This window comes from Protopterus annectens, chromosome 1.part0, assembly GCF_019279795.1.
Source record: "Protopterus annectens isolate FY-2018-M chromosome 1.part0, PAN1.0, whole genome shotgun sequence".
NCBI lineage: Eukaryota > Metazoa > Chordata > Ceratodontiformes > Protopteridae > Protopterus > Protopterus annectens.
The window spans coordinates 1,181,763,507-1,181,788,442 of NC_056725.1; positions in this window are offsets into that span (position 1 = coordinate 1,181,763,507).

Below are 24,936 nucleotides of genomic sequence, written 5' to 3' on the forward strand. Positions count from 1 at the left end.
TGCATCAACTCTTTCATCAAGCACTGATATACCATCTACATAGAAAGCTAACTGCTTCAGCTCTCCTTGATCAACTTGTTTCTTTGTGTGACCTTTCTTTACGAAGGTGTAAGGCTTACTTGATTTACAAAACTTTTGGAAGTGGTTTTGTTTTTTACACTTGTAATATTGCTGACCAAATGCTAAACACTTCTCAACTCATGATTTGCACAGCAATTGTGAAAGTTAACAATAAAGCAGGACTTGGGTTTTGCTGATTCATGCTTGTACTGCACTGAGCTGGAGCGTGCTCTTTTCTTAGAACTAACTGGAAAGCTACGTGTCTTCCCTGGAAACCCTGTAGCTGCCATGTGCTTGGGTCTACTTTTGTTTGTCACGTGTTGCATACTATCTACATTTGCTCTGGAGCCTGCTGATACCATGCTCTTGTCACTTGCAAGCATATTCATGTGTTTTTCTGTCACCTCAAGGATTTGACAAATCTCTATGGCTTTACTCAATGTTAAATCACTATCACAAAGTAAAATCTTTCTTACAGCAGCACTGTTCATACCACACACAAGTCTGTCCCTTATCAGTACATCTTTAAGTCAGCAAATTGACACGTTTTAGCTCTGTTTCTCAGGTCAGTTATATAAGTTGCAAACGTCTCTCCTGGTTTCTGATCTCTCATGTAAAACAAATGCCTCTCTAATGTAATGTTTGTCTGAGGGTTACACATTTCTCTGAACTTGTGCTTCAAACACTCTGGGTCTTCCCTTGATTCAGCCTGTACAACAATATGAGAATGTTTACCTTCTACTTCATATACTGGAGGTGCATACAAAATGAACACTCTCTTTCTATTGCCTCTGACCCAGCTAGGTTTAGCAAAATGAATGCCCTGGTGCGCGCATCTCTATCTGCATAAGCTGCTTGTATAAAAATATTGTACTCTTGCTCATTCTCCAATTCTCTGCAATATTCTGATCAATTACAAGTGGTAGGGGTTTTCAAAATTCGTCTGCCATATTAACATATACCAGTGAAGGGTTTTCCAAATAAGCACAAACATACACTCATGCATATATGCCAGAAACGTATGCCAATATTTGTAACTTTGTCCAATGTCTTTGTGCTTCTGAATTTTTTCTCTTTGGGGATTTTCAATATAATGCTAATGAACAAACTTGTAGTGCCCTTGAATAATTGGACTTTGTGAAATAAATTTCCTGAGTGCTTGAACACTCTTGTAATATCATTTGGAAGGCTAAATGCTAAAGTCATTTATCATCATTTTGCCAAAGTCATTGATCATCATTTTAAGAAACATCTCAAACAACTTTACGATACGAGTGAAATAAACTCTGGGGCACTGCAATATTCTTGTAATACTGTTTTGCAAGAAATCACCATATCAAATAACTGCACAATGTGAATAAACTGGACCTCTCTTGCTCAAAACTTAATAACATTTCGAAGTAGTTGCACTTTGCAAATAACTGCATATAGTACACTGAAATGTCCCCAAAATGCTGGTACCTTACTAGGCAACTCTTTACAGTGCAAGAAACACTCTGTAAAGGTGGCACTTTGCAAACAGACACACCCAGCACAAGAAACTTTTCATAATGGCTATACTTTGACTGTATTTCATGAAATAGTTGCACTTTGCACACAATACACTCTTTGAAATACATGCACAGAGATAAGCACACACTGTAAGCACTTTTACACACTTTGAGATACTTCGAATAACTTTAGTTATGCCCTTGATACAATATGAAGTCGTAGTTATGTCAAAACATAGCACTTTGCCAAAGCACATGCAGTCGCCTTGCTTTATTTTTGCTTAACATGCCCTTTTTGCCCAATGTACTTTTCTTGTGCACATTTTACTTTAAACATGCCCAGTTTTGCTTTAAACACACTTGCTTTACTTTAAACATGCTTGTTTTACCTTTAAATGTGCTCGTTGTACTTTAAACATGCTTGTTTTGCTTTAATGTTAATCGTTTCATCAAATACCTTTATTTTAAACATGTAATTTTAGCCACAAATGTTTTGTGCCTTCCACTTGCTCAATAATGTGGTGTGTGCCCTTGTAATGCCACATTTTATCTCTTAGCAAATAAACAATTTGTGATAATTCTCTTTAACTTTGATTCTTTTTTTGGCTCTTTGTGTGCTTGTTTCTCTTGGTTTTATCTTCACTGTTGTCTCTGCACCTCATGGCTCTGGATTTTATTCTCTTCTATCTCCGTTCTGACACCATGTTACTCTTCTACTATGCCAAACAGCAAACTCAAACCACCAGAGCAGCACAGTTGGAGAAGAAAAAAAAACTTTATTGAAAAAGTCAAAAACACAGCCCACAGACCGGTTTCGGCCCTAAGCCTTTATCAATGTACATACAGACTGTGAAAAATAACCCTTTTATAGGGTAACATATTAATAGCTAACCAATCACCATAGGCAAATCATAAATATTAATTTAAGCCAGGTGAAAACAAACACCCTAGTCTTACTATCCATGCTTTCTCTTTCCTATTTAAGATGTTGTTCCAACCAGCTTTACAGCTTTTATTCCCTCAAACTTTATCAATAATAATAAAATTAAATTGAGCAGAGGGATGTTTTAAGGTATGCTTATACAAAGCATTATTGGGATTTTTATTCCTAATATTGCTAAAATGTTCCGACATCCGGAACTTAATAGGTCTGGAAGTTTGCCCTACATAGAAGGCTGAAGGCGTACATATAACTAGGTAAATAACCCAGTTTGTGCTGCAGTTACCAAAAACCTTAACGTTAAACAAATGCGGTGTATTTTTAGATGTCAATTCTTTCATTTGAACCATATATTTGCAAAATGAGCAATGTCCACAAGGGAAACAACCAACCAATTAGTTTCCCACAAGTGTCACCTGTGTGGATTCTAGAGTTTGTTGACTATGCTTATAATGGTTGAAATAACCCCCCATGGTTTTTCCTTTTCTGAAGAAAAACCGACACCTATTTTCCAAAAGTGTATGTAACCGTTCATCCGATAGTAGTATGTCCCACTGATTCTGTATAATATTAATAAAATCATATGTATTTTTACCATAAGTGGTTATGAACCTAATGGGACAATATTTATGTCGATCCTGATTCCTGTATTTCAGCAAATCCTTTCTGTCCATTGTCCTAACCTGTTTACTGGTTCGGTACAACTGTGAAGTGTTATAACCACATTGGCAAACCTTTGAGTCAATTCCTTATCTTGGCATTAAAAATCCTCATCATTAGAACAAATCCTGTGGATTCTCATCTACCGGGACTTTGGAATGTTACACATGATATGGGGTGGATGCCAGCTGGTTGCATGCAGCAAACTATTTGAATGAAAAGGTTTGCAATATAGTGTTGAAACTAGTGTGCCATCTGATTGTTTGTTCACCAACACATCCAAAAAAGAGATGGCTCTCATATCAAAATTTAATGTAAATTGGATGCCCCATTTGATTTCATTAAGATATTCAACAAAAATCAGACAAATATTGGACATCTGACTTCCACACTAGCCAACAGTCATCCAAAAATCTCCTGCAGATGTCAATTTCCTCTATGAAGATGTTATGACTATTACTGTAAATAATCATCTGCTCTAAGTAACCCATAAAAAGGTCGGCATAAATGGGGGCAAAAGAAGCCCCCATAGCCATACCTTTTAACTGAAAATAACAGGTATCTTTGAAATAAAACATATTCTTAGTGAGCATGTGCTCAGTCAAACAAATAAGAAATGTGTTAAAACCTGGGCTGTATAATGAGGGTTATCCCAGTTCTGGCACCATGTCAGTCTCCTGCTTTGGACACAATAGAAGAGTCTTCATGGATTCTGTTCAAGCAGCTTTATTTTATACAAACACATCACTATAGAGGTTTACTGACTTTAACTTAAGTAACTTATATGCAAACTAACAACTGCAGTCATGCATGCTCTCACAGTGGCTGCTCTTACAAAATGGCACTAGGGAGTGCACGTGTCTGGGATTTATACATGCATGTACAGCCTTGACATGCTTCTTATTCACTTGCAATCTGACCTATAACCAGTGGTGGCTGGTGACTTCAAATTAAAGTGGGGCTGCAGGAGACAGCTGAATGGGTGTGGCCAATGGGAAGGGGTGTGGCCAACTAGAAAGAGGTGGAGCTATGCTCAAAACCACAACAACTGGAACTTTAAATACACTGCCCTGGGTGCCAAACCATCATTACGAGAGTCCAATCAAGACAAAATGAAGCATAGAAGAAAAAATATTTCAATTCATTGGCTACATGACAGCTTACTTAATATCTAGATGGAAACACAAAGGTTGTGAGGCATGAAAAAATAAATTACTTTTTAAATACATTACTGGAATGCCAGTCAAAATTAGGTATAAAAAAAAACAAGCAACACTCAACTCAAACCACTTCTCCTTGCACTGCAGTTCTAATTATGATTTATATTCCTCATAAACCTCATACATCCAAAAACTTATACATAAACTTAAGCCATGTACCCCTTCTGAAGACCAAATACCATCTGAATACCTGCAAAAAGCAGCTACAGCAGTTGCTGATCCTGTATCCATCCTTATAAACAGAACCATAAATGAAGGAACAATCCCAGATATCTGGAAAATCTCCCATATTATCCCTCTACATAAAGGCAGAAACTCCAATGAGTATTCCAACTACAGGCCTATAGCTCTCTTATCACCCTTAGCTAAAGTTATGGAAAAATGTATTCACCATCAACTAATTAACCACCTAACCCAACATAATATACTAGCTAACTGTCAACATGGCTTCAGGCCATTTCACAGTACCAAAACATCCCTCCTATCTTTCACCAACTCTATCAGTAAAAACCGTAATAGCAACATCCTCTCATTAGCACTCTTTATTGATCTGTCAAAAGCCTTTGACATGGTCAACCACCCCCTACTCCTAAAAATTCTTGAATCTCTTGCTCTTGACACCAAGGCTGTTCTCTGGTTTAAGTCCTACCTTAACAATAGGCAACAAGCAGTCCTTTGGGAGAACAAACTATCTTCCCACCTGCCAGTCTCCCTTGGAGTCACTCAGGGCTCCATTCTTGGTCCACTTCTAGTCTCAGTATTCATCAACAACCTTTACTTAGCAATCCCTCAAGCTACCTGCATACAATATGCAGATGATTCCACGCTCATATGTTCTGCCAACTCCACATCTGAACTACAATCCCTAACCCAGACAGTATTCAACTCAGCCGAGGCATGGTTTCTAAACCGTTGCCTCCTTTTGAATGCCAAAAAAAACAAGCTCTTACTCTTCACACCTAACAGTAAGTCCCCCCTATCAATTTCTCAATCAAATCAAATAATGGCAATATTATAACCCCAGACTCTACCACCAAACTATTAGGAGTCTTAATTGACAATAACCTTACATTTGACAATCAAATAAATAACACAATAAAAACCGTAAATAGAAAATTGGGCTCCCTATATAGAATAAAACCCTTCTTAACACCAACAGCCAGAACTACAATTGCCCACTCCCATCTAATCTCCACTCTTCTTTACGCTTCACCCATATATATCAACCTAAAGAAAAATAATCTCACTAAACTAACTAACTCCTATAATAATATTGCCAGGTTTGCCACTGGGAACCCATTCAGAGCTCACCACTGTCTGAACCTAAAGCAGCTAGACTGGCTTGAACTAAAAAACATCCTGATACTTTCCCAACTTACCATTGTTCATAGGATATTATACCAACCTAACAACACACCGATACTTTCTAACCTTATTATCACCTATGCAAACTTCAATTCCTTACACTCTTCCACTAAACTACTAGCTAGCATTAGCAAGTCTAATAACTTGGCGGGTGACTCCTTGTTTTCTAATACTGCTGGAAAATACTGGAACATGTTGCCATCAGATCTAACAGTACTTCCCTCCTTCCAACTCTTTAAGCAAAAGCTGAAGCAACATCTTAAAACTCACTGGTTATGCCCTTGCTGTTACCCTGACTAATTGTCTGCATTCTCTTTTGCCATTGTTCTCTAGCCTGCCTCCCCTTACCTTTTTATCACTACTTACCCCTGGGTAGTGGTAACTGTCTGAAATTATTGTTGCAAATAGGAGATTAATTGAACTGTGAACATATTGTAAACAACCTCACATATCTTAATTGAAAGAGTATCTTGTTTCCTTTCAAAGTTTTTGTGTTTCATAATTTGCATACTTCTCTTTAGCTAAGGCTCTCTAATTATTATTAACTAATTTTATGTAAATAATTTCTTTTGAATATGGTATTTGTTTAAATAGCATGACTTTGTAACTACTGCTCTCTCATTTTTATTTTGTCTTACATTTTTTTCTCTTATAATTGTGCATTATTAACTTTTAAATGTCACTGTGGAGCTTTTCTCCCCAGGCCTCTGCTGAAAATGGCAATATATCCAGATGGACTAGCCCAGTTAACAAATGTAAAATAAAATAAATAAATATATATATTCAGCTTTATAATATTGCCAAGTAACATGCTGAAAGTAAGAATCTCTATGAAACCCCCACTTGTAAAAATGTTTCTTATCCAAAAAAGACCTGCTGCCTGACAACTATCTACTTGTTTCATGAGGAAGACATGGTCAAAGTAAAAAATGAACAGCAAACAAGAAACAAGCTCAAGATAAATTGCTTAAAGGATTACTGCACAAGTTATGGACCAGACATGATAGATTGGCATTCTGTTTAGCTTACTGGTAAAGCCTGCAAAGATGACTGCAAGTCTCCAACAAATGTAATGAGCTTCTAAAAATACTGTAATCCTGTCCTTTATTACAAATACTGTCATATGCATTTCAATACCTAAGTTTTTTACGTTATTTAGCTATGTAAATATTCTCTGCATGGCAACAACAAAAAAGGCTTTCAATGTTGGTAATTCTTTAACAGTATGCTTATTAAAGCTTACTTGCATCTTGCAATCTCCGACAAGCTTACCTGATGGTCATTAAAGCATTGCTACTTAAACACAGAGCAACAGGGCACTGCAACAGCATGCATTTTCTGAATAATAAGAAGCATAAATCAACAGTATAAAAATATGACAGAAAACCAGAACATTCTGCAAAATCAAGGACAGATTAAAACCAGTGCCATACTTATGTCTACATTGGATGGGGGAATACTCTGCCCACTTACACTGCATAACTGCTCCTTGCCTTGCTTGGACACATCAAGAGTCACTACATGGGGGGAGTGGGATGCAACAAGTAGATCACAATTCGAAAGGTCTCTGGCTGACGGTGATGGCTCTGACACTCATACCTCTCAACCTCAGAGTAAGAAATGTGGACAAAGCCATACACAGAAGTGGGACACAGGCCCAAAAATAAGGACAATTTTTAAATATTGCTCTTATAAACTTAGAAAGATAATAGAATAGTAGTAGGTCTTGCATTCGTATGAATTTTCTGAAAGGTATGAAATCTGAAACTCAAATATCTGCCATTATTTTCAAACTTCAGTCTTTAATGATTTGCCACTAATTTGCCAGAAAACCACAATTTTATGAAAAATGGACCAAAAATGTGATGCAAAAATATAAAATTGCCACACAATACAGCTGGGAAACTGTCAAAGAAGGGACACCTTTTTAATATTAGTACTGTTAACTTGAGCAGCTGACAAAATTAGTGAATCTACATGCATTTCTGAAATAAAAGTAATCTATAACTCTGATCATCTGAATTCAGTGTTTAGTAGGTTTGTTTACTACATGATTTCTGCTAGTACTGAATTTGCTCTCTTTATTCTTGCCTCTAGCGTCTTTTTAAAGTAGATACCTTTCCCTGTTCAGGAAATAACATCACCTCAAGAGCATAGCCTGTGCTCTTTTCCAGACACGTACACAATTTCTGTCAAATACCTGACTGTCAGTGTCTGTTTTCAGAAAAGGCGTTTCATTTGTCTCAGGTGACAAACAAATGGCATAGCCGGCAGCAAGTCTAATGCAACAAATAACAATATCAGTGACTGTGTACACCAAATGGACTAGATATTGGCTGCCATCCTAAACAAATGTGCTACTGAGAATTGCCAAAAATATCTTAAATTTGACAGCTGCTACATGTAACTGTTTTCAACAGTCGCCAATGCGGTATACAAGTGTAAAGTCAGAAAAAAGTTAGCAGAGAAATTTAAAGTCAGCACAAATCTCAGTGTTTACTTGGATTAAAGTGTTTAATTGTATGCTTTAGTAACTCCCTGTAAACAGAAATAGGTAAAAAATAGTAGAAATGCATATCAATTTAAGGCAAGCCATGAAATGTGAATGGCATGCAATTAAAAAAAACAGAAAGAAAAGAAAAATATGACAGTAACCAAACACTGCCTTGTTTCCAGTTTCAAGAGTTTTGTCTTGGGGAAAAGCACCGTAGTGAATGAAGTAACGAATAAGTATTTACAGAAAGTTGGAAATCTCTCTAAAATGTGACGTAGCAGTGACAAATCCCTTTTCTCTCTCACTGTCTTCCCCTCACTGTCTCTATCTTCTCTCCAGATTCTTAGCACACTGGATGCCCAGAGGTAACTGTAATTGGGCCACTCCTGGCAAAGCTGTATCAGTGAGTTCCCCCAACACCCACAGTCATAGATCCGTGAAACTGTCAACACACTGGCTGCTACACACAGTCCCTCATGTAACCGACGTCCCAGTCTGTCCCGCGCAAGCTAAACGCCCCACAAGAGCTCAACTCTCCTACTGATTGGTCCAGCCTGCAGATGATGCAGTCCGGAGTTCTTCTTTTCTGTGTGTGGTCATCACCGCACAGACTTCTGGGCATCTGCAGGGCAGAGATGCCTTTCCCCCTATCTGGACTGCTTGCACGCATGCGCGGAGTTCCGGGACTCTCAATTTTTTTTAGGTTTATTTGTTTTGTTTTTTCTTTCTACAAGTGGGGGGGCTGCAAGTCCTGCAGTCCTATAGCACGAGCCATCCCTGCCTATAACTAGCAAACAACTTTATATTTCAGTATTTCATCTACAAATTCAGTGCCTGCTGCCCTTGAAGAAAAAATTGCTTACATTACTTTAAAAAAAATGGTAAGCTGCTACTATCACAATAGGGAATAAATGGCAAACCAACCAACAGGTTCATAATTACAAGACATCTCATCCAGAGGAGGACAAACTCAGGACTGCAGCATCCCACCCCACCCTTAAAGTATAACACAGTATTAGTAATCTGTCTCAATGTGTGGTAGTAGAACCCACAGATTTTTGCATCAAGAGCAAGTATGCAACATGTGCTACTAACTGCTTTTGCATTTTCTCCCACAAACAGTAACAAAACAGTTGCACATTGAAAACAGACAGCATGAGCAACAGTAAATTTCTCTTCCCTTGAAGCTCACAATTGCTTGAAAACGTACTGAAGCTCACAATTCCTTGAAAATGTACTGAAACTCATATCACAACCCCCTTGAAAATGCACTGAAACTCCCAATTCCTTGAAAATGCACTGAAACTAATAGTCTGGTAATTGGTGTAGAGAATTCAGGTTCATGTCTCCTTTAACTAAGATACAGGGTTTGAGGTTGAGCCTGGCTAAATTAACTAACCTGTCACCCCTAATTAGTGCATTTCACAAACACACACGCGCACACACACACACACACACACACACACACACACACACACACACACACACACACACACACACACACACACATCAGTTTGCTTCTCCACTAACCTCATAACGTTTGTCCAGAAAAATAATGCTACTCATTTCAAAACATTTTGCTCTCTGCTTCAGTTTAAATGTGCATGTGTCATATTATAGACACACACACAAAGACATTACTAAGGACACACTCTGCACTCATTCTTAAAGAAGAAATGTAAGTTTGTGGCAGCACACCCATCAACTGAGCCCCCCGGCCAGTGGACCTTAGGTGACTGCCTTTTTTCCTTAGTGCTGGATCCGGTTCTGGGCCCATCTACCAAGAGTTTACTCCCAGGCATCCTTCTACAGCTCTTTACCCTTATTTCCTTCAATAACTAGTTAAAAGCACCTACAACAGCAATCAGACTGCAAATATACTAATCTATAACATAAGTATGTACTTTCCAACTGTCTTTTTATTTCAGCAGAACCACATTCCCTGGAGCATACTTGTTATAAGTAGCAAAATGTATTGCTACATATATAATGTCATTTTTCTGTGTTATACTGACCTTTGTACATTGCTGTTAACAGCATAGCATATTCCCTTATGATTTTATATTTAATTGTGCATTTTTGTATTATATTGTTATTATACCTACATTTTTATGCAGTGTAACTAGGTTAAGACTGAAAAGGGGCCTCAGTGGTCCAGTTCATCTACCTTCTAAAATAAAAACCAAAGCAGAAGATTCTTAACATTAGAATAGGCTGGTTAGTTTCCAATGGAAAACGATGCATGATTCTGCAGGTTGCAGTCACATGGGTAAGAAGCATTACCATCTGACTTTTCCACTGCATGTCTGGATAAGGGAGGGAACTTTCTGTGGCTGTAGCTCATAATTAGTTCTCACCTTTTATAAGGTTTTTATGTGACTAAACATTACTTTGGAAATGTATTAAACAGACTTAATTATATCATACTGCATCAGTTTTGCAGTATAGTCCATATACAACTATGAAGGACTTGACTATTATGTGGGGGGGGGGGCTTGAGTAGCAAATTACTTTATGCTGTTTGTTGGCACATGTAACTCTGTCTCATAGATTATGGGCAGATTTAGATACAATGATGACAATGATGAGTAATTTAGGTAGCATCACTGTTCAGAAATTAACAGACCGGGTTTCGTGAAAAAATACATCTGTTCTTTCTATATAATAATCTCAGCCCATGTTGTTAATAGAGTGCAATGATGTTTATGGTGATCACGTTTTGGTCAAGGCTATTTACTAAGTTTTTGATTTTCCTAACTACTTCTATGATGGCACATTGCAGGGTAAGGGCGGCTCATGCCATCGGTCTGCCGGACTGCAGCCCCCTCAAGAAAAAAGAAAAAAAGACTTTTTAGTTTTACTTATTAATTTTTTTTACTGTCTTTACACTGAGTCTCTCATCTCTTATCAGCCAGCTGCTTTATGCCGACTGACTGAGCATGCGCACTTTCGAATTCCGGGTTGCGGCGGTTTTAAAAAAATAAGGTTTTTTTTCTCTTTCTTAGAGATCCAACTCCAGCGCTGCAGTCCAGATAGCGAATTAAGGCATCAGTGTGATGCCCAGCCGTCTATGCGGTTCCAAACCGCATAGAATTGGAAGGGGTTCGGACTGCCAAGTCCGCAGGCACGTACATGCCATGCATGGGCTAAATGGCTGCTGATTGGTTGTCGCATTCTTCCCGGGCTTTATGTGCTGGGAAAAGAGTGAGAAGCAAACAGTTGCAGCCAGTTTCAGTTGTGGACTTGCCTTGTGGTGGAACAGGTGGATTATTCATATTATTTTGTATTTTATTTGCTTGCCTAATTTCGTTTGCTGGACATGACACAGGCACACAGCAGCTGAAGAAGTACAGAGTTTCATTATCTTTTCTTCTTGGTGGTACGTATATCATATCTCTCAACTGCAGATTTTGGCAGAATGTCCAGATTTGTGCTTCATATTTACTTAGTGCCAGCTGCTACACCATTAATTGCATATTTAGGAACTAGACCATAGGCCAGATATCAGTTGCAGACAGTTTGAATACAGAAACGAGAGTCTATGTCAAACATTTCTACCTAAATGTTCTTTGTTAAATGAGGTCGCTTAAGTTACTATTTAACTCTCAGACTTTTGGCTGGAATTTTTAAATGTTTCATTTGTACCTGATGTTTCTTTACTTCAGAGCTTTGATTCATTTGGAATACCATTGTTTATATAGCTCATATCCTGGCTTTATAACTTATATTTTAGTTGTATTTTTTATTAATATATTTATGAATCCAATTTCTGCTACAAAAGAATCATATTCGCACAAAACACCTATCAAAGAAATTGCTTTATTGTGGATTACATTCAAACTGGAATGCAAACTAATTTGAAAACAACATTTCTAGTCCCCATTTGAAAAAAAAAGAATAGAATTCTAACTGCTGAGAAAGGAAGACATTAAGAGCATCAGTTGATTGTAGTACCCCTGGGGCGGGACACGGGACTGTGCAGATGTGATCATGTCCATTTATTATAGCCTACTATAAAAAGGCAGTACTTTAGAAGAGCTGTGTATCATATGCAATGAGGGAGCTGCCCTCATCTTCCCCCACCATGTTGTATGTGCAAAATCAGCTCTTATTAAAATATTAATAATAATAATAATAATAATAATAATAATAATAATAATAATAATCCAGTAAATCCTCTGCTTCCACCTGCATTATGAATATATTGAAAAAATCCTCTGCTTCCACCTGCATTATGAATATATTGAAAAAGTATGCAGTTCTGGAAGTAGGTAGGGTTTATATAGGGTTTGCTCCTGCATATCCTGTTGGTACTGCCAGTAAGCATAACCCTCTATGTTTCCAATTAAAAACATGGAAGGCAAACTAACAAGAAAAGAAAATTATAATTTCTGATTATGGTGCTGTGCCCTTTGATTTAGTTTCCTTATTCATATCATGCAATGTTTCTTATAGCAGTCAAACGTTTAAACAGTCCTTAAATTCCTCTCTCTTGCAGCTGAAAACTTCAAATTCCATTTCCATGCTAGTTTTTACTAATAAACGTATTATTATTTGCAGTGATATTTCCTTAAAATGTGATAGCATACTCATCAAACGTGACAAAAACACCATATAATATAAAGCAGTGAGTCTTTAAGAAGTGTGAAGACCGATATAGCAAACATGATACACAGTTAAATGTAATATTCATGAAATCAAATAAGCAGCAAGTCTAAGAAACTGTTTAGTGAACCAGTAGAGTTTCTTTTACACTCATTTTAAAAGAGAACATTGCATATAATCTTCTTTCACTAAATATATATTAAGGTTACCTATCTAAGTAAGCAAACTGCTTAATAAAGGGCAATACATTAATATGCATTCCTGAGAATGTAAGCTAGTCAGCAACCGAAAAATAGTGCGACTCATGCAGAGGCATGGTAGTGCCATCTTTTAGCATCTGAATTTGTAATTGGGGATTCATTTTTCTTTCCCTTTCAGCAGTTTAATTTCCTTTTCTATTTCTTGTTGCATTTCTCAGTATGAGTCACGTGTCAGTAGAAGTCATTTACATATATCCTATGTTACCTCTGATTCAAGAGGTTTAAGGTATCACACAGTGGAAATTCTAGTTTAGCTATATTTTTCTTGTTTTTTCTGTGTGACCTTTTTAAACATTGTTTTAGTTTGTTGGGATAGTTTGTAGACACCCTTATGTTTAGGGATATCAGTTGGGTATGACTACCCTGTGTTTCCAAAAGTCAAACATTCCTCTTATGCTGTGCTGATGATGTAATAAGAAGGCAGAAACATGCATGTCCACAGCTAGAGGGGTCTGGCTTTATTGCCTGACATTGTCCATACGAAGACATACAAGAAAAAAGTCATGGACATTCAGAATTGCCATTTAGCTGAAACACCTGATATCCTTCAAGGGTAATTCATATATATCCCATGTTGTCTCCGATTCAGGAGGTTTAAGGTATTACACAGTGGAAATTCTAGCTTTGCTAGATTTTTCTTTTTTTGTTTTATTACCATTAGACATGAGATAATCTCCAAAAAAGAAATGTAAAATTGAAAATATATAATGATATAAAGCCCTTGCTTTTGTTTTGGAGGCCATGGATGCTTTTAGTTAATTAATAATTGACTTTCTTGTGACTTATTTTAGCTTTTTTGTTGCAGTCTTCATAATCTTTCCATTGTTGGCTGACACTCGCCTGCTTATTCATTTGTTTGTAATTTAGAGGAGTGAAGTTTCTTTAGATTTGTAAGCAGCACTCTGTGCTGAATATAAGGAGCAAGGGCAGAGGCTGTTCTATCTGAGGTACTGGCAGTGCCATAGTTCGTAGATACAATCTCAATGTTGTGAGTATGAGATCAGTTCTCTTCTGGGGAATGCATGCTAATGCTTGGTACATCGATACTGCGAGGGGTACACTGAGCAGACTTGAGTCTCTTCAGGAAGAAGAGATGCTATGAAGACAAAATGATAGTAAACAAAAGAGGCACATTATACATACATAGGGTCCATGGTAACTACAGCATTACTTTAAATGATGCACAGCAAGACAGTCTGTGCACCCACAGGATATACAATGCACAGACATTAGCTGTGCACTCACAGGATATATAATGCACAGACGTTAGCCGTGCACCCACAGGATATATAATGCACAGACATTCAGACAAGCTCAGATTTTATCTCATGGACTTGTACTCTGGGATGGATGCCATTATCCCTTTGTTTTATTGCCACAGTGAGTTTTTTTTGTAGAAGGACTGACAGGCAATGCATGTATCACGTATGTTTGGTCTAGGGTCTAAACTTCTGCAACAATGTATGGGAAACAGAAAATTTATCGCAGGACTGTTGTCTGTACTACAAATGGACAGGTACATTTCTAAAATGCTTTATCCCATCTATGGGTCTCCTCAAATTATCTATGATATGATTCCAGTCATTCTTATTTGGGGTAGTATATAATTATCAAACATACGATGGGTAAGGCCAGTCTGTAACCAAATGGGATAGGTTATTTCAAGCCAGAGAGGGAAAATGGCTGGGCTTAAAATGTCCCACAAGGACAGATAGCCTAGTACTTACTTATGGACCTATGTACAAGTAGTATGTTTTAAAAAAGTGAAGCATTTTCTTGATTAGACTTTACGTTATGTAACAGTCCTGTATATAAGTGTTACATCCTTTGCCACATGCTACTGACCTTCCATTAAATGGATTCTTTGGAGTCGTGCAGCGCTGGCAAATGTTTATGGTTTGTCTTGTCTATTTCTCTGTGAGATCTCATATTGCTCATTTTCTATTTAATGTCTGCAGATGCTTTATTATTTATTACTCACTAAGAAAAAATGGAGTTGTCCCGTCAAAGAAATTATTTAGCAAACCGAATACGAAAGGATCACTTAAATGCTCTTAGTGTGAATATGTATGACTTTTTTCTGGTTTCTATTTGTTTTGTTTTTTCAGAGTGCATCCCTGTATTCCAAAAATAACACAACACACTCTAATAAAGGAAGTGGTATGTGTTCAAACCAACGTGTGTATGAGTGTGTGTGTGTGTATATGTATGTAACAATGTGTGCTGTGTAGAGTATTCAGCATGCACCATACTGACTGAGCATTTATTTCATGTAAATAAGTAAGCATGTCAAGCATTGATCCCATTGCACCAAAGCTCCACCCCTTTTCGCTGGCCACACCCCTTCATGTTGGCTCCACCCATTCAGCTGTCTCCTGCAGCCCCCCCTTTGATTTGAAGTCAACAGCCGCCACTGTTGCAGGGTATGAATATTGAGTACTGAAGACCTATCATTAGGAAGGGTTGGTTTGTCAAAGTTAATGGACTTTTTTACTGCATGCTAGAATTTGCAGTTTTTTCTGGAATGAGTTCTATAGAAAGTAAAAACTTCTTGGAAGTGACCCAGGCTTTAGTATCTGTGCACGCATTCAGTATGCCATCAGTCTTTAGTTGATACAGTCTGGCATTACTAAAAGTGCTATTACTAGGAAAATGGAAAAATGTAAAGAAAGGAGCCAGAAGTTTTAACCTTGGATAGCCTGTATTATACAATTTTCCATTTCTTTCATTTACTTATTATACATTCATACTTTGTCATACTTATTAGAACCCCACTATTTTTCCATAGCTACCCTCGGATTTTACTGTATATTACTGCCCAAATCTATTTTCCATTAAACATAATTTAATTTATCCTTTCATTCCACATAACCCATATAACATGACATTTTTTTATTGATTCTTTTGACATATTCTTTACATCTCCATATGTATCTTATCTACTTCATTTATATCTTCAAAGAAATTTTCTTTATATAACATTTCCCATAGTTTCACTACTCTTTTACATTTCAAAAAACACAAGTTCAATAGTTTTCCCTTCCCTACAATATAGACATATTCATTCATTTTTCTTTTTATATGAAGTTTCCTTTCACTGTTAATGCATCTATTACCAGTCTCCACAAAAAATCTCGAAATTCCACTTTTTATTCCATTTTTTTATTTTTATAGCTTTAAATTTTTCTTCTGCTAGCTTTTCCTATGGTTTAACAAAATAATATGGTATCATTATATTTTGTAACATATTTTTCACTCCTTTTCTATTTCATTAATGCTTTATTTTCCACATTATGTTTTTCTTCATAACATTTTGTTTCTTCAATTACACATGCTTTTTCTGTTTTGCTTCTTTTTACTATAGACCAAAATTTGTCATGTTTACATTTAAGAATTTTTAACTCTAATCTTTCATCTTTTTCATTTATCCATTTTAACACTTTATATATATTTAGTGAAATAACATACCAATGGGTTAATTAACTCTGAACCTCCTTCTTTACTTATATACAAAATTCCTCTTTTTACTGGAGTCAGGCTAGAACCCCATATGAATGAAAAGATTATCTGCAACAATTATTTTTCAAATATCATTGGCTACATAAATAGCATTGCTAAATATGCTATTTTTCACATTAAAAGTGAATTTATCAAATGAACCTTTTTCCTAAATGATAATCTATGTGTTTTCCAGAAAAAAATCTTTTAACTCTTCCATTATTTTTCCATTACAACATACTTACATTCTTATTCTCAAATTTTATACCCAAGACAGAGCTTGCTTTCACTGTAAAATGTATTTATTCCCCTATCTTGACCACATCTCCTAATCCTGCAATTTTCTTTTTTGTTTTTTTGTTTTTATTTGTTTGTTTAAAGTCATTCCTATTCCTTTTAAACACCCATTTAAACAAAACATTACTTCTTTTATCCACATCTTGTTTTTTTTCATCTGCATAGGTTAAAAAACTGGAATTCTTAACCCTTCAGGTGTTATATACCCTGCCTCTCATATTTTAGAATTTATTTCATAATTAAAGCAAAGAATGCACAACTCATTAGACATTTCTGTCTTAGATCCCTCCTCACATGTACCTCTTTACTTAATCAACCATTTACTAGATTTTTTTACTTTATTATTTCTGTAAGCAGACATAAATAATTTCCAAATTTTCTCACTTATATTGCATTCTTTCATCATTTCCCATAGAAATGAATCTGTTATTGCATAAAAAGCCTTATTAAGATCCCCTGTCATGCGTTTAGCTTCTTCTCTTCTATTTATCCACAATTTCTCTTACTATCATTAACAATTCTTGACATCCCTTCCATTTTCTGCTATACATACTGTTCTCCATAACATTTTTCATCTTTGTATCAACTCTGTTCTCTGTTATTTCCATACAAATCTTATAGGCATTATTGTTCAGTACTATTGGTCTCCAATTTTTTATTATATTTTTGTCTTCTTCCTTCCAAACAAATTTAAGTATTCCACTTCATAATTCTTTACACATGAAACCTTCACTTAGGCATTCATTCAAAATCTTTAAAAAATATTTATTTGCCATTCCATTAAATTTTTATACATTTCATATCCTAGTCCATCTAGTCCTGTAGCCAAATCTATATTAATTTGTCTTAATACTATATTTTTTTATTTATTGACTTTAATTACCAGGAAAGTCCAACTGGCTAAAAGCCCATTTTTAACAGAGGCTCAGGGAGAAAAGCTCCAAATTATTACAAAGTTTTTTAAGAACAATAATTTTACAATCTTCAAAAATAATACAAACATCTGCAGTTTAAATAATTATAACAAATTAGACGCAATATAAAAACATCGGTTAAGAATCTGTACAAGGTATATGACCATCATTTAATACCTAGAGAAATTTTAGACCATGTGTAGAGAAAGTAAAGGTAAGTTAGTCTAATACAAATAGGAATTGCATGACGAAGTGAGGGAAAAATAGGCTTATGGTGTATTTAGAGAGAAAGTCAGGGAAGAGAATTAGATAGCAGTAAGGATGTAAGTAAAGAAGGGAAAGTAAGGAGGTATAACAAATGAAAAGGTACTTGTTCACATTTAGGAATGTAGTTTCTCCTGGTTTTGAGCAAGAACAGAGCCAGATTTTACCAAGGAAGCATTTCAGAGTGGTTTTGAAAGATGGGAGGGATGGTATAGACCTAATGGATACAGGTAAGGAGTTCCATGCCTTAGCAACCTTATACAAGTGCAGACAATGCCCAGCAGATTCGTTAGGTTTATAGACAGGCAGGAGTTTTTGGTCACTGGATTGCAATGACTGAGTGGGAACATAGTTGTGTAGTGTTTTTAGTGCTGGACAGACAAATGGATGATGGATAATTTTATAGGTGGTAAGAAGTTGTGTATATGTTAGTTCATGTAGCAGTTGTAACCAATTAAGGCTTTTCAGTGCTATACAGTGGTGGGTTCTGAAATGGGTATGCACTGCAAATTTAGCAACTTTGTTATATCATTGTTCGAGTTTTAAATTTTGTGAAGCCTGGTGGTTATTAAGGATTTGAGCACCATAAAGAAGAGTGGGGAGCAGATAAGTAGTGGCAAGTGTAGTTTTAGTTGCATCAGAGAGAAAGTTTTTGGCTGAGTAATGCATTCCTAGTTTTTGATTATTTTTTCTTGTGCAATTTTGTATATGCAGATCGAATGTAATGTTATCATCCAATATCACCCCTAATTGTTTGCTATGAGAAGTGACTTCAGTGGTTGTATTATCAAGAGAGGACTTTAAATTTAGTTTTTTCATGAGAGAGGGATTTGGGGAAAAAGTAGTAGTTTGGTCTTTTTTAAGTCGAGGATGAGTTGTGACTTATGAAGCCATGTTTCAGTGGCTGTTAAAGCTTCCTGAGTAAATTTTTGGAGGTGTACCATGTTTTCAGATGTACAAATAAAAGTGGAATCATCTGCATATTGTGTTACGGTGGCCTGTTGTGTGGAGGTAGAGAGGGTGATGGTGAAAATGTTAAAGAGGTGGGGACCAAGGATAGAGCCTTGTGGTACACTGGTGGTGACTGGAAGGTAAGGAGCTAAAAAGAGAGCATGGAGTGCCATTTTACTGACTGATACCTATTGGCAGATAGCTTTTGAATCACAGAAGGGTGGGCTGAGAGAGACCTAATGAGGACATTTGAAGTAGAAGTTTGCTGTGACAAACTGTGTCAAATACTTTAGACAAGTCTAGAAATAAAGAAGAGATTAGTTTTCCATTATCTTTAGCTCTATTGACAGTATATATATATATATATATATATATATATATATATATATATATATATATATATATATATATTATATATATATATATATATATATATATATATATATATTGCTGAAACAAAGACAAGCTGGCGCTTAGGTAAAAACAAGCTCCAAAATTTATTAAATAAGCGCTTTCGGTAATGGTTTGTACCTTTCCTTCTTCAGACAACATTAAAAAACATCACTTCCTATTTATAAAAGATCATCTGACCAAGTTAATTAGTTAATTAAAAGCAATAACCACAGCTAGTTAACTGCCATGAAAAATATGTATATATAAGGAATGTAAACCAATGCAGAATGCAAAAAAATGTTTTTTTATGTATTTATTTAAGAAAGTTTATTACATTTGAAACTTTTTTTGCATTCTGCGTTGGTTTACATTCCTTATATATACATATTTTTCATGGCAGTTAACTAGTTGTGGTTATTGCTTTTAATCAGCAGTTTGCCTTTACTTTGTTTGTCTCAATATATATATATATATATTATATATATGTTAGAAGGGTAGTGCTAGTACTGTGGTAAGGACAAAAGCCATATTTTGTAGGGTATAGAAGTTCTTCCTGCAGAAGATAGTGTAGCAATTGTTTCTGAATACATTTTTCAAGTATTTTAACAAGGGGACATAAGATTGCTATAGGTCTAACACTATTAATGTCTGTTGACTTTACTCCTTTGTGCAGAGGGATAATGTGTGATGTTTTCCAGAGAGAGGGAATGTGGGATTCCTGGATTGAACTAATTATAAGGATTGAGACAGGATAGACAATACCAAAGAAATAGCGAACTTGACTCAACTAAACTCCACAAATGAAGAAAGCGGAGAACTCAGTAGGCAAAACCACGTCAGAATTTAATGCTATTAAAACCAAAACCACACAGCACGAACACTTCGTAATAAATCCTGTTTGCACCAAAACATGAACGCCTTCCCAATACAAGCGTTTTCGTCCAAGTGGACTTCATCAGATAAACCATATTCAATCTAGATTCATCTATTATACACAATTAAAAACATTTTAACCAATCCATTTCGAGAATATAAATTCAAATCTACAAATCAAACCTTCAAACTGCTTAATAGGATAGACAATGCTATTGGCTGCTGTTTTAGGTACTTGCAAAAAGATAATCAGTTGAAGAAGAGTGCAGTTTATCTAACTCATCTAAAGTTTCATAAGTTTACTTTAAGTGTAATGGTAGAGAGTTCTTTTGTTTGGAGACATAGGAATAGAGCAAGTAACCAGCAGTATTATTAGATTTGGTAGTGAGTAAAAGAGATTTATTTTGAGAACGTCATTCTTTGGCTGAGAAATAATATTTTATACTGTTTTGTAGTGTTGAACTCTTTTCTGATTTATGTATTAGGTTATGGGCAATAAGTAATTGTGTGTAGGTAAGGTAGTGTAGTAGTTCTAGCCAGTATAGCTGTTTTAAGGTTATGTAGTAGTCACTTTTGTTGGTAGATTCATGGCAAATCTAGAAATTTTGTTATAACAGCTGTCCAATTTCATTTTTTTGTGTGTGTATGCTTTGATTGTTATTCAGGACGGGGGAGAGATAAAGAAGAGATGGTACTAAGAAGTCTGATACAATGATTTTAATACAGATAGTATTTACTTCTGTATAATAAACCACGTGCCTGTTTTTTACCAGCTTGGAGAATATGTAGATCTGATGTTCGGTGTTCATCTATTGTGATTCCTGGTAGTTTTGATTATTGTAGTATTTCTATTCTGGTGTTATTTCCAAAGAGTATTTTGAAAGATTGGTTTTGGTCGGAGAAATATTTCTGGGAGAAGAATTTCTTTGGGATTGATATAATGGTTCCTATAGATAGAGACAGGTAGGTGAGGATGTCTGCTGCTATTTTCAGATACTTCCCAGGTAAATTGCCTGTTGCTAAGGTGTGTACAGATATTATTTATAGGTGCTGTTGGGACAGGCTGAGAATTAAACTGATATGGCTGGGTTTCAGGTTTTTGTGGGATTGTGGTTGGAGAGGGGATTCTCCATGCATAAAGCTAGAACAGTTTGTATAAAATGGCAATTGAATTTGGAAGCATGGTGTGTTTGTTGTTAATTCTTTTAGGTGAGGGTGTTTTGGATTGGCCAGAATAAAGGCGTTTATTAATGGAGAACCAAAAGTGCTTTGAATTGCATTGATATTTATTGGAGTATTTAGTCTTTTGCTTACTGTGGTTTCTAAGGTGTCTGTAATTTTCACAGGATTCGGTGCCTTGTTTTTAATCCAATTTGTCCATATTTTCTCTCTTAGGGTCATGATTATTTGTTTTCTTTAACCATGAGTCTGGGTTTGATTTAACTGTTTGTACAAAGTGATGCATCGCGATTCAGTATGTCAAGAAATGTTGTGGTTAAATTAAATATTGCTTCTTCAGGGGGTGAAGTCTTCGGAGATGACCAGTTGCAGTGTCTTAGGCTATTACTGAAAGCTTCTTCATTGACATTTTTCAGACTGTGTACTTGCTTGTGGATAACTTGATTCTATTTTTTTTTTATTTAGTTCTGTTAATCCAAATCTGTGGAGATGGTCAATGATTTTGTGAGGTAAGGGTCCAAAGGATTACATTGACTGGTTTGCTGGTAAGAATATAGTCAAGTTTGAAATGTCTCTGTCTAGATTTATTGAATCTTGTATTGAAAAGTGGGGTGAAGTTATAGATATTTATTGTGCAGTTGGGGGAGATTGTATTGTTAAGCTACCAGCCTAGGTTGAGATCACCAAGAATTGTGGTTTCAAGGTGTACATTATGAGATATCCAGCACAGGCTGTCTGTAGCTATACTGGTATTATCTCCTGATTGTATGAGTGGTGCTGCAATAAATATGCTTTTAAAATTATCAGCTTTTAGTTCTCAGATGAGAAGGTCTGATTTTTAAAACAGGGAAAGTTTTGAGGGTGTGGGATTATGTCTAGAGTATTTTTGTAACGTATAGCAACACCACCTTCTCTTTTGTTTATCATGTCCTTTCTGAGAATATTGTAGCCTGATGGTGTAATGTCCTCATTATTTATTTCTGCCTTTGGCCAGCTTTCAGTAGTAACAAGTATGTCTGGATTATAAAAGGTTATATAAGCATGTGTACACTGTAATTTGTTACAGACATTTGTAAGATTTATGTCTAGAAGCAGCAGGGCTTTACTGTGGAAGTAGGGAGGAAATAGCTTAGTTGTCATAGCAGGAGTATATCTATGGTCATTTTCGATGAAAAGAACAATATTTGCATTATCTGGAGGTACATGGTTTACATCCTGTAGAGGATACTGTAAAAAAAACATTGTGGGGGCTTCACCACCTATAAATGCACTGTGTTTAAACAACACATGAATTTATTTAAATATTATAACATCTCCTGACTAAATTTGGCATTTGTGCTAAATCCTTCACATTATTTACTAATGGGTATGTGTTAAAGATCAGAAATAACATTTCAAAAGTCAAAACTTTGCAGCACCCTGATTATGCAGTTGTTCATCTTTAACTGATAAACAGATGATGATCTCCTGTTTTTATTTTATTTATGTTGTTCTTGTTGTGTCTTTCGACTTTTCCTGGTTAGGGGTTGCCACAGCAGAGCTCCGGTCCGCTAATGATTGGTAGTTGAATTTTACGTGCCGAGTTACCAGCCCTGATGCACAACCTTCAACAAAGGTATGCCCATTCGCGCATGTCTTCACGCAGAAGACGCTCTAGCTGAGAATCGAACCGGACAGCGTCTTACTGTGAGGCGACAATGCTACCGCAGCACATTTTATTTATGTTAACATTTCTTAAATGGTAGGTGCACTAGTTAAGTAATCCTTTTCGTGCATGACCTGGGCATTCAGCAAATGGGTATATTAAAATAACAGTTAACTTCAAGAGTATATTAAAGACAACAGTAAATGTGTTACATTGGTTCACACAGTGTTACATATTCAGGATACAATAACTTAATAAATCATCAGCATTGCTTGCATTAATAGTTTACATATTTATAGCATAACAGGAATTCCACACAGTAAAAAAAGGAGTAAACATCATATGCATCACCCATACAAAGTGATTAAAGCAAGAATATTTCCTGAAGATTGACCTATTTACTTCTTCATTTAAAGTGAACTAAGATAAACTTGATAAAAATCAGTAAGAAGGTGGAAAGGATAGGAGTGGGTGGTAAAGCAGTAAAGGTAAAATATTAAAGGTGTGTTGAGAGCAAAGGTGGACAGGCATGGTGGTGTAGCGGTTAGCGTTGCCGCCTCACAGCAAGAGGTTCTCCGGTTTGATCCTTGGCTGGGATGCCTTCTGTGTGGAGTCTGCATGTCCTCCCTGTGGTTGCGTGGGTTTCCTCTAGTTGCTCTGGTTTCCTCCCACATCCCAAAGACATGCTGTAGGTGGATTGGACACTCCAAATTGGCCCTAGGCATGAGTGAGTGCATGCATGTGTGTGCCTTCTGCAGAAGGTTTGGCACCGGGCTGACAACTCGACACTGTAAAACTCCACTGCCAGTCATGAGTGGACAGGTGATCCGCTGTGGTGACCCCTAACTGGGAAAAGCTGAAAGAAAAAGAGGAAGTTGAGAGCAAAGGTGAAAGAATTAGAGGATAGATGTATGAGGGAAACTGGTCATTTTAATTTTGCTGATTGTACAGATGTGTTAACAAAGTTTATAAGAACAGCCTTATGGGTGTGAGGAATAATGTGCTCTATTTAATCTGGAGGTTCAAAGCAAGTACAATTGTATTCTTTTTACTAACGTTTTTTGGGGAAAATTCAAACTTCTTTCAGGTTACTGCTGTGACATATTTTATGAGGTAAATTGCTCCAAGTGGAGGGTATATTTTTGTAGAAGACTTTTCCCAGAGTGTACAATTTCATATTGATTTCTATCTTTGGATTATGTCTAAATGATAGTCTGTTTAGTAAGGAGGCAGTAATAGTTGTTTGTGAGGTTAAACGTAAATGTGTTCAGTAGGAGAGAGGCTCTGGATGATCCATGTAATCATTTATTTTTACTAAAGTTTAAACAGTGATGTTTATTGAAGGGGCTAAGAAGGCTAAATTGTAATTGTTTTCAGTCTTCTGCATGATGATGGTGTTGTGAGAGAACTGGAGGATTTTAAGAGCACTGAGTATTCTAGTCTGAGAATCACGATAGTAATGCAGTAGCTTTTCTGGCGTTGAAGGATGGTAAGTGGGAGATTCTATATGCACCTTTGACGGGCTTTGAACTTCGTGAGCTTGAATTGTGATTTAGGGATGGGAGTTGAGGTTTTGATCTAGTGTGATGCTTAGAGATCTCTATTTTGTAATAATCTGGGTGGAAAGTCCACTTAAGACTGTGATATTTAAGTTGCTAACCTGAGGAAGTCTTTTGAGTATACACAGTAGAAACACTGTGGACTTTTTGAGTTTAATCAGAGCTCATTTTGCAGCAAGCAATTCCAAAGTTTGCCATTTTTTTGTTTGTTCATTTCTTGGGTGGATTTACTAGCTTTGGTGAAGCAAACGTCACTTGCAAACATAAGA